This window comes from Malaya genurostris, chromosome 3 (genome assembly GCF_030247185.1).
Source record: "Malaya genurostris strain Urasoe2022 chromosome 3, Malgen_1.1, whole genome shotgun sequence".
NCBI classification, from domain to species: Eukaryota; Metazoa; Arthropoda; class Insecta; order Diptera; family Culicidae; genus Malaya; species Malaya genurostris.
This window is the reverse complement of record NC_080572.1, coordinates 268,842,824-268,855,050: the sequence shown is the minus strand read 5'-3', so window position 1 is coordinate 268,855,050 and position 12,227 is coordinate 268,842,824.

Below are 12,227 nucleotides of genomic sequence, written 5' to 3'. Positions count from 1 at the left end.
CGAATTGCCTTAGGCTGCATGCATTCGACACATACAATGAGTCTTGAAGTTCTGGCGGGAGCTCTTCCATTAAAAGATCGATTTTGGGAGCTTTCATCACGCCTGCTAATAAGATGTGAGGTGCTGAATCCCATGGTAATTAATAATTTCGAACGACTAGTCGAGCTTCGATCTCAAACAAAATTTATGACAGTATATTTTAACCATATGTCACAGGAAATCAACCCTTCAAGATATATTCCTATCCGTGTCAGCATCCTAAGTGCCCCTGACTCAACTTTATTTTTCGATACATCCATGCAGCGTGAAGTGCGTGGAATCCCGGATCATCTACGCTCGACGGAAATCCCAAAAATATTTTCAAGTAAGTTCAGGCATATTGACTCTGAGAAAATGTTTTATACGGACGGATCGCGAATTGAAGAAGCGACAGGGTTTGGTATGTTCAACAATAATGTTTCGGCCTCATTTAGGCTTCAAGAACCTGCATCTGTTTATATAGCAGAGCTAGCAGCAGTTCATTATAGTTTGAGTGTAATCGTCACATTATCTCCAAACCATTATTTCCTCTTCACAGATAGTCTGAGTGCAATTGAAGCCATTCGCTCAAACGCTGCTGGCAAAAATGAACCGTTTTTCCTGGGCAAAATAAAACAGTGCCTGAACGACATATTGAACAATAATTATCTAATCACTATAGTCTGGGTCCCGGCTCATTGCTCCATTCCTGGCAATGAAAGAGCCGATATTTTAGCCAAACGTGGTGCTATTGAGGGTGAAATTTATGAGCGACCGATTGCTTTCAACGAATTCTATAGCTCGTCTCGCCAAAGAACACTTGCCAGCTGGCAAGCATCTTGGGATAGAGATGATCTGGGTCGGTGGATGCACTCAATTATTCCGAAAATATCGACAAAGGCATGGTTCAGGGGACTGGATGTGAGTAGGGATTTCATTCGTGTGATGTCCAGACTCATGTCCAATCACTACACGTTAGATTCACATCTCCTTCGAATTGGGCTCTCCGAGACTAATCATTGTGCTTGCGGAGAAGGTTATCGGGATATTGATCATGTCGTTTGGACATGCGTGGAGTATCGTGATGTCAGATCTCAACTAATAAATTCTTTGCGTACCCAAGGTAGACTATCCAATATCTCAGTTCGAGACATTCTTGCTTGTCGTGACCTTTCATACATGAAACTTATTTATCATTTCATAAAGAAAATTGGAGTTTCAATTTAATAAAGGCCCCTTTTAAGACTTAGTTCTGATCCCAGCTGCGTCCATGAGTTCAACCAATAGCTAAATTAGAATAAAAATTATGTAATGATACAAACAAACTCGAAACAGTTTATGAAATTATCAACAAAATGTCTGAAAATAACAGCTTATTTTATAATTTATAGAAGTTAATCGTTTGGTTCAAATAATATTTCCGAGTAGATTTCATAATTAATGACGAGTTACCTAAGATGATATTTAAGCTATAAGAGAATATGTTTTAATAAATTCAAAACGTTGTGACTATGTTAGAATTAAATTAGGATAAGAATATTATGTAAAAGTGATGCTACGGCGAAGAAAAACTTATGTAAACTGCCTTAAGAAATAAATGTATTTATGGAAAAAAAAAAAAAAAATGTCAGTCGAGTGTACAGATTTGACACCTTTTCATATGTTCGACAATGCCAATCAGGCACGTTCACCCGAAATCGAACACTTTCATCGATTGGCTTGATACATGCTATTTACAGATTCAGTTTTCATACATATTATAGTACTTTATTGAAACCTGTTTTGATCTATCTAGTGTTAGTATCTAACTTCTGATAATATACACAATTTATGCAAGTTTGATTTAAGAACTTTTTACTATTATTGCCGAGTTCGGAATAGCACAGTAAAACCTTTGTTTTGGAACAGTCTTTAGCACAGTTCCACAGAGTTTTCACGTAGTTGGCATCGCCACCTCTTATGATAGTTTGAAATTTATATGACACTCGGCCCTCCTAACTACGGTTCTTAAGTCGGTTTTCGCAGTGATTGCGTAACATTTTCTATATTAGACAGACAAACAGACTGAAATACCTTTAAAAAAATTTGAGACTAAATTTGGATGAATATTTTACGAATAGTGCTCATTCAGATCAGATTATATCGTGAAGTAATGCTTTCGATTCGGCAGATGAAAAAAATATTCTGCTGCTGAGTGCTGCACATGCATACTCTGGACTAAAAGGACAAACGCGAGCACACTTCGGAAGTGTTGAAACTGTTGACGAAACCTAGATTCGTTATAATACCAGAAAACAGGAAAATTACCCGACAATGGACTATCGTCGGTACGAGTACTCCGAAGCGGTCTAAGAAGACTGAATGGGGCGGAATGGTTATGAAATCGGTTTTTTGGGAATGTACCACGAAAAAGGAAAAGTATTAGTGTGGAGTGATTGGAACCCGAAAAATCATGTTTTCGAGACAATGCGTCGATACTAAGGGGATCGCACGAGTTCCATTTTAGAGTTTTGATCGCTACTTCCGGAACCGGAAACCACCGGAAACACCGGAGTTATTCCAGATCGCGTTGGGGTATGTCTGTTCTGCCGTTAGAAGTATGTTATGAAGGTGGCAAAAAGTAGTTCATCAATCAGCTCTAAGTGGAAAGTACCTTGAATTTACATCAAAATCTCGAAAATATGCAGATCAACTAAACTGGAGTTCCCAAATTAGTTTTGAGTCTTTTAACAACTTGAAAAGTTCTGAGATGAAATGCCATGTCGAATTTCAAGCACAATTCTTTGGGACCACAATCCGGATTTACCGGGATTGGACATTGCATTTTATGAGCTCTAGTAAGTCCTTCACATTTTATACAATTTCCGTATTAATCCCATACTTATATAAAATTTTATGTATCAAAAACTTCTAACGGCAGAACAGACATACCCCAACGCGATCTGGAATAACTCCGGTGTTTTTGGACCGCTGCGGTTCCGTATGAGTCAGCATGGACTAGAAGAAAATCTGTTTTTTTGACACTGGACACATGAAAATTGGTCAACGGTATCAAGAGTTATGATTTTTTGAAAAAAATAAATTCGATGAAAATCCCTACCCGAGCGTTTGAGTGTTAATGTCACTCTCAGCTGCGCTTCCAAATTATGAGAACGAGATCCATGTCTTAGTCAACGACATAAGCGGAACAGTAGTTTTAGAATTGTGTTCTTTCTTTCATTTGCCCTTTCAGTCATTTTCGGTTTTGAGTGAAAATCCCATTGTATGCAGTGTCGATATTCTACCGAAGCTATAAGAATCGATAAGGACCGAAAACGATTCACAATGACTTTTACCTGTTGTTGTTCGAATTTGTAGTAGTTTTGGTTTCCAAGGAGCTTCTGGGGTGTAACTATTTCGATTTATTATATTTTAGACACTCTTTATAGCCAAACGTCACAGATTCTCAATATATAAGATAATGAGAATTGAAATTGAAATTCCCTTCAGACGATAGTTTGGTTTCGACGAAAATGCTTCATTTTTTATTAGATGCGGTCATTTACGAATGAGACAGCAAAAACGAATATGAGGTTGTTGGATTGAACTATTTCATCGACAATGCGTGACAATTTTGGCCATCAGAGCCATCAACTAATATGACTTACAAATTGGAATAGTTTTGAAGCGATTACAACTTTAGAAGACTTTACTGTTCTTCACGACACCAAACCAAGGAAGCCACCTCGGACCACTTCTTCTGATGCTGTTTGTTAATGATCTATGCAGTGAATTGTCAACATTTGAAGTAGAGTATGCAAATGATCTTACAAAATATCGCAAGCCTTGTGGATACAAATGGGCAATGAGAAGGTATGTATTTGCTTCTTTTGCATCATCACTTATAAAAGCACATTCTTAACACAGAAGATTTTAATACTCGTTACTATGTAATTCCAAAACAGAAAATTGAATCCGGATTGTGGGACACCATAATGAGAGAATTTTTTCCATAGATACGATTATTTCATACGCAATATACATAATTTTATGATCGCCGTGGCATCCACAATATATAGTACTTTAATAGCCTGTTCGCACTATACCAGGACGACCGGGACAAGACCATCCGGGACTATCCGAGATGTTTTTTTCCGTCGACGCTGGAAAAAAACTCGGCGAGGAATATCGGTGGCAACCAAATGGATTTTATCCCGGATCAAGGTTTCCAATACAATACACAGCTCAGTCATCGCCGATGAAGAAAAAAACGTCCCGGATAGTCCCGGTATAGTGCGAACAGGCTATAAATCTAATACATTTCGAATATAATATTAGTATGTTGGTATTCATTAGTTAATCTAAACACTGTTTTTATCAAGCGATTTGCTATTATAAATTACATTAAATAAAATACATTTATTTTGTACTTGATCTTACAACTATGTCTGGTTTGTTTGTATCAGTTCCTCACTTTTATTCAATATAAGATAGCTGACTATTGGTTGAACTCATGGAAGAGAAACGAGTCCAACAACATAACAAAAATTTAAAAATCGTTCTCTTCCCATTAACACACAGAACTTCTTGCTTCCATCCCCATATTCCCATCCAAAATATGAAACTTTCTCGATTTCATTCCACAAGCCGCTCAAACAAATAACGGGGCATAGCGTTATGAGTAAATCGATGCCTTTCACGCAGCTCACTTGAGTTCGATTCCCAACCCCGCACATAGAGTCAGAAAACTTTTCTGCCCTGAAGAGGCGAGTGACCTCATGGTTGTCACCTCTATAATCGAAACCAAAAAACATTTTTTTGATGTGATTATTTACTTAAATTGTACATCACATTCTTTGTCAATTCGATAATAGATTTGTAATTTTGAATCTGTACTCACGCTTCTAAGAAACGTATTCTTTCTTCTATTAAGCTATCGATATTCACCCTATTAAACCATTCATAAAAATTTCTGGGTTGTGTATGAGACACGACCGATCACGTATATATTAAAAATGCACAGGTTACATACTCTACGGCATTATCGAACCGCATCGAGTGAAGTCGGTTCGATACTGGTTCTAATTCAGTGGGAGTGATTTTATTACACACATTGAAAATTATTGTCGCACGTGCGAGGCGAACGACAAATAAAATGAACCCGTGTCTACTTGCTGATATGCACAGGCAATCTTCTTTACGGCAGTTACAAATCGCACCGAGTGCAAGTCGGCTCGATACTGGACACTGCTAATCGAGCAGTTGATTATTCATCGATTGGATGACAAAGAAAAAATTTCACCCATCCGCTCTGCATAAAGACAGGCGTAGACTGAGCAAAAAATGTGACAGAGTCTATATTTATAGATTCTGTTTTGTACAAAAATTCATAGATCAGTGGGATATATTTTCATGCATGACGCTAAGCCTTCCTATAACAACTGAACCAGAACTGCTACTGAAATAAATGCGAGGTTTGAAGCAGCGATTCCAACCCTATAGATTTATTTATAAGTTAGATCTGATGTATTGTGTTTGCTAAGGGTCTACGTACTAAAATCTACGGACTTTGCATGATTTCGTCTGAAATCTCCAAATTTCGCATCGTTTCTCCGAAAATCCACGAAAAATAATGAAATATTTAATTACGTCTTCATGGATTTATGATATGATATATTTGTCCTATTATAAAATTAAAAACCATCTATTCGTTTTCAGTCGAATAATTTGTGGGAGTCTGCCTCTATCACTTAGAAGTCCAAGCTGATAATTTTAAATATAAATACGAGTATGAGTGGATTTGATGCCAAATCTGCGGAATTGACATCAAAGAAAGAAGCAGCGTTCAAAACAGTCGGCCGTGCTACAGGAATCAGTAGGATGGCATCATTATGGCACACTGTGGTTGGTTGGTAGTGACATAAGTCACTTCCGATAGATTTTTCAATAGTGTACTATTGAAACACAATATTGTAATACTCGTTTAATAACAAACAGGATTCGGTTTTAATTCGGTTTTAATCAACACAGTTCGAAAAAATCTTGAGATTTTACAACTTATAAGATGCACATAACTGGAGCGTCGTATTTCACTCAAATTTATATTCAAGAACATGTAAAATTATGTGATTTGAAAACTACATGGCTTGAACTCGAATGAAAAAAAAACAAAAGATCGATACCATAGTGAGACTTGAACCTAGAAACATTAGATCACAAAGCACATTGAATAATCGACTGAACCACAAAGGCACATATGTGCTTGTTGAATAATTGATACACATAAATGCATACTGCGGTAATTGGTCGCCGAGTGCAAATTACAGTCGGAGCGTGTAAAACTTTGTGCGCATGGAATATTGCGTCATTTGAAAAATCAAGTAGTTATGAATTATATCGTTTAAAGGTTTGTGCCACATGTTAAATTCATAATTCTTTTCTGTAAATCTATTGGTGTAATGATGCCTTTCTCTTATCATTTATGTTCTCTACTGCAGGGTTCACCGAAGTTTTTTATTGATTCTTGAATTAAAACAACAAGTTTTTATGACCTTCAAAAGGATTGACATTTTAAATACATTTAACCCTGTGATTTCGGATCCGGATATAATTCAATTTCGACATATATGAATATAATGTCTTTCATTTGAGACTCAGTTAAATAAAAATTCAGTCATCTCTGAGAAAATGAAGTGAGATTTGGATTCCCAAAACTCTTCACCCTGCAATTCCGGAACCGGAAGTTGGATCCGATTAGATTAGATTAGATATTTTTAGTAACCTACGAAACTATATGACATTCCATTTGAACTAAAGCTTGTGGGAATCGGTTGAACTGTTGACATAGCCAATACCATTTATTTGGCTATCAATTAACAGAACCTACATTTTGGAATAGTTTTAGTCACAGTTTCGAAGAATTTTTGCGTTCTTTGCCTAGTCACTATTATGATTTTTACGATTTTTCACTTTTATAATTTCTAAACGGAAGTCGAATCCGAACAAAATTTTATAGCAATGAATGGGAGTAATGCGATCTTTCACTTGATTTTAAATTTGTGAAAATCAGTTGAATCGTCTCACAAAACTCGAAGTAGGGTCCATTTTGGAGATTTTAATACCTATTTCCGGAACTTCCGAAGATGGAGACAGAGATCCGATAAACTCGAAATGAAAGTATGTAGCTGTGATCTAACAAGATCCGAAACTCCGGAGCCGGAAGTCGAATCAGAATGAATTTCATTATTTTTATATGGGATATTAAGCCCTCTCATTTGAAACTAAGTTTGTAAAAATTGGATCAATCTTCGAAAAATTTAGTGCAAATAATATCTTTTTCGTACACTTTCACCCTGTGATACCGGAATCGGAGGTCGGATCCGGATAAAATTCAAGAATTTCATATGAAACTACAAGAACTTTCATTTTAATTCAAGATCGTTGAAGTCGGCCAAAATCGGACGTCAGTTTCAAAGTTGCTTTTCCGTTTCCATTCCTTTGCGAAACACAACAAAATAGAACAGAGAAACACTCTACACAATGCACGGAACCACCCGCGATCGCATTTCTATCAGAATATTAGTTGATTTTCTGAATTCGATTGGTTAAAATTTGGTACAACTAATCGATTGTTATTTTAACTAAACTGTCATTTTTGTTTTTCGATTAGCAGAAACTATGGTTGAACCCACTAATTTAATTGGTTGAAAATAAATGCTGTCAATTAGTGATACCTTTCAATTTCAACAAATATTTTAGTTGAAATAACTGGTGTTGTTATTGAAACTAAATTTTGTTATCGGTTTTTGTTGTATGATCTACTTGAAAAAAGTTCGGCATGTTGAGATACATGAAATAAATATCGTTGTTCCAATATAAACAGTATTTTATATTGACATGTAATATCATAAGTTATGAACAAGGCTGGGAAATCACAGATCACTGTTGATCATAAGATCACTGATCTCGTACATAAAAATCACTACTGTTTTCATCACAAGTGATCTTAACCAAGGAATAAACCATCGTTACGAAATCACAACTGATCTGATCTCTAAGTGATTTTAATTTTTGTATGATCATGATCATGTCAAGTCGAGATCAGTAAAGATCTAAATTCTAAAAAAAAAACACTGATTCGATCGGAAATTATCAATGTAAAAAAACGTTTTTAAACAGCAAAAGTGTACGGAGGCGAACAGGATTAATTATAGACGAACATTTGATTGAGGACATTTCGTTATTAACAATCTTTTTAATTTCAATATCTCTGTACCGGAGTACAAATGTGTGTGAATTTTTTTATTTTTGTAACACCAAATCAGTAAACGTTTTTTAATTTGTCACCAAATCTTTTTCATTTTAAACAAGGTTAACCTTATCACAACACCGCTGTTCTATAAACACTTGTTAAGGAATCATAAATTTCTTCAAATCGAATGAACACAATTTTACCAAACGCTTTAACCATCGATGTTGTTTTCATTGACATTTTGAAGCGACTGCGAACAGATTTTAACTAAAAAAATTGTTGATTTTCCATTGCGATTATTGTTTTGATTTCAGCTGTCTCCGGCATTCACAACCACACATAATTTTACTTGAATATATGCAAATCAAAAACCATATTAGTTGAATCAAAAAGGAATTAGTTGAATCAACTATCGCAAAAATCAAAAACTGCGATATCGCAATTTTATGATCGGAGGGTTCTCCGTGTGTATTAATTGTTGAACAACTGATAACTGTAATATGTCCTAAAATTTTGTGAGCTGCCTGACGTCGCTTTTGATGGCCTTTTCCAAGTATACGCATAGTTCGGCGTAAACATTTCAAAAGGATATAAAAGCCAATGACAGATTCAGTTTACCTACTCTTTCTAATTTTCATATTCAGTATTGTTAGAAACATGGAAATATTATATTTCATTCTACACGAATATCTTGTCAGTAAACGTGAAAATTGAGTAGTTATTAACAGAAGAAAAAGTAAACATAGAGAAATCCTCATTGGTTTCCCAAGTAACAATTTTTGTTACGCTAGCTTGTTTGTGACTAGTTTGCAACCAGATATTTGAGTGATTGTTACTAACATCTAACCACTTGCATGACTCAAAAAGCGCAGTTTCTACTAGTTGTTAATTCAGCTAAAAATAAGTTGTTACGTTGTAATGCCATACTAAAATAACTTATCTTTTCATAACTTGAAAATAACTTGCTTCCAAGTAAACTAGTTGAAACTTAGTCACCATCGACATTATAAACATTGAATAAATCCAGAATACTTTTCTATCTTCAATAAAAAAGCAGGAGAGTGCTTTAAATCACAAACTTGATACAAGGTACAAATTTCACAACGATTTTAAAACTGTCGAGCGGAATTCAATTTTACTTAACTGTTTTTCATGCGCCTTCAATCAGAATCTGTTTATAAAGATATGAAAAACAAACAACAAAATAACGCTATGTTCAGAATGCTCAAATTAGAGTGATTTCTTATCATTTTAAATTCATATATCATGAGAGTTATAATATTATCACAATCGATGCTCAATCCCTATATTATTTTCTTCGTATTTATAACAGTGCATAGAACAAAAATGATTATTCTGCCTTTCACTATTTTCGGCAAAAAGTAGTTTGGAAAAAAGTAATCTCCTGGTTTTATTTACGTTTCATACACTTCTTGAGACTCCCTATTGTATTCGCCATATTCAAGCCAACAAAGGTTGTTTTGTTTGCATTTTCGTTATCATAACGTTGGGAAAACCTACCGATAACTATCTGAATCAATGAAGAAATTATATGTTATAATCTTATAATTTCTATGTTCCTGCTATATGAATTCACAGTAACGATTTACATATACGCTTACATATTTATAATGGTTTCGCAACCTTTTATCAACTTGTAGCTAAAACTAAAACTGAGATTAAAGATATGTTAGAATCAAGTAACGATAACTTACTAATGATAGCTAGTTCAATGTTTATGTTATAAAGAAACACTGCCGTCACCTTGTTTTAACCAGCATAACATAAAAAAAACATGTTCGTGTTCTTGTTGCAACATAGTTGGGCTAAGTGGTATCAGAACTAGTTACGGGTTGCCAATATTGGAGTCTAATAAACTTATTTTCAACTAGTAGCTAGTAATAAAGTTGCGATTAAAGATATGTTTGGATTAAGTTACGATAGCTTATAATTTATTATTAATTCAATATGACAAAAAGATGTGGTGATTTGAAACCTAAATAACTATTTCGTAACTGGTTAGGTTATGAAGAAACATTGCTGTCACCTTGTTTTAACCAGTATAACATAGAAAACATATTCGTGCTCTTGTTGCAACATAGTTTGGACTTAGTCGCATCAGAACTAGTTGCGGATTGCTACTTGGGTTATGTGACCTTATGAGATGTTCACGTTGATATGATTGTCTCAATCATATCGAAACACGCATTATGTTGTTCGCGCTTAAAGGATTGATTGTGAAGCTTTCATGTCTACAGAAAATTTGCTGTTAGGAAAAGCCCGCTTCTTTTTATATAATCAAAGTTGTCATTAATCCACTTAGAAATGGGTTGAAAAAACTAGTTTGCATACATTACGAGACTAAGAGTTAATGTCATCAGAAAAGTTAGAGACTATGTTAAAACAAGAAAACGAAGAAGTGAACTGCCTAAAACGCATTGATGTCGAGATATGGAGTTCACTTCTAGGTGGATCTTCAAAACAGATATTCTTCTGAAGACTTGAAAGCTCAACAATCAGCTCCTGAACTGCAAACAAAGAGGCGTATTTCAATAAGATTGGGCTCACTGTGCAACGATATAATTCTGGTGTAAATTCTTCCTGAAAAAGGCCATCAAAAACGGTCGAGCCATCGGACAAAACCGAGGTAGTCTGTTTTCAGGAATAATAAATAATTTTATTCACAGGTTCAGCTGAAGAATTTCTTGAAATTGATCTGGAATTAATAAATATCAAGCAATTCCGTTTTCAGATTTCAATAGACATCCCGTTCACATGGCTGGATTTTACGAGAATGACTAAAACGCATATGATGTACAGAAATTGCATTCAACAGCTCTTATATTATGTGTCTCCGGTATGAATTATATGGCAATGCAATGTTCTAAAAATTCGAAATCATTAAATCCATGTACCAACTCCATTCGATTTGTTTTCTTGGATTGAAAGTATTACCGTAATTACCTACAGTGCTCGAATTTAATTCCAGTAACTCAAAATACAAAAATTCTATCCAATATTTGGCAACAGTAACCCACAATACTTATAACCGCCGAAAAGTTTGAAAAGGAAGTGCTACTTAACGCACATTTCTTTTTTTCCGCACGCATAATTCCGGTCATGATCGTGAGACGTGCGTAGACGCAACATCTGATGATTTCAATTTCATATATCAGTAGTCGTTGTTATGACGGTAATCAAAATGACGTTTCACTGCTGCAGAAGACTGCCGATTGATTGAATTAAACGTTAACCAATGCAAGCCACCCCAATGATTCATTCGTTTATACATTTCAATAATTGATAAGAAATATTTTCTTTCCAACTCGGTTGATTACTTTGTTGTCACCAATAAATCAAAAATGGTCGACCGGACAGACAGTAACACTGCACAGATCGTCTAGCCGTTCAATTATGACGCGCTACGTCTACGGTCTACGGTCGGTCCACGGATGTCGTAAACATAGGTAATCATCTTTCGTCTAGCAACACCACCGTCAAGTCTGTAGTTACTCAGTTGAGATTCGCTTTAGATGATGGATCACCCCTGTCTCTATGCACTTGGGTATTGCAGCGGTCGAGTTTTATCCGTTAGACTACTTCCGTTCAATGGCTACGTTTGTCTAGTTCTAGTGTGTCTAGAGGTGCCACTATTTCTCGCCATTTGCATAGAATTTTTGTCAGTCTTCTAAATCACTCTCATTGACTATTCGGTTCATTGGATCAAGTGTGAAAAAGTGGATCGGCAAATTTTTCTATTAAGAGCGCTGGATCGAGAATGCGACAGTTCAAGACTGTGAGTGGTTTTAAGTTCGCGGGGAAACATGAGAAAAAATATACCTGGAACATGGTTTAACCTTGGGTTAACCAATAAACTCTATTTTCACATTTTTTTTACATTGTTTCACATTTAACCAAAAATATTCATTTATTTTCTATATGTTTTAGAAAACCATTCTAGTGGAATATTAAATCGTTG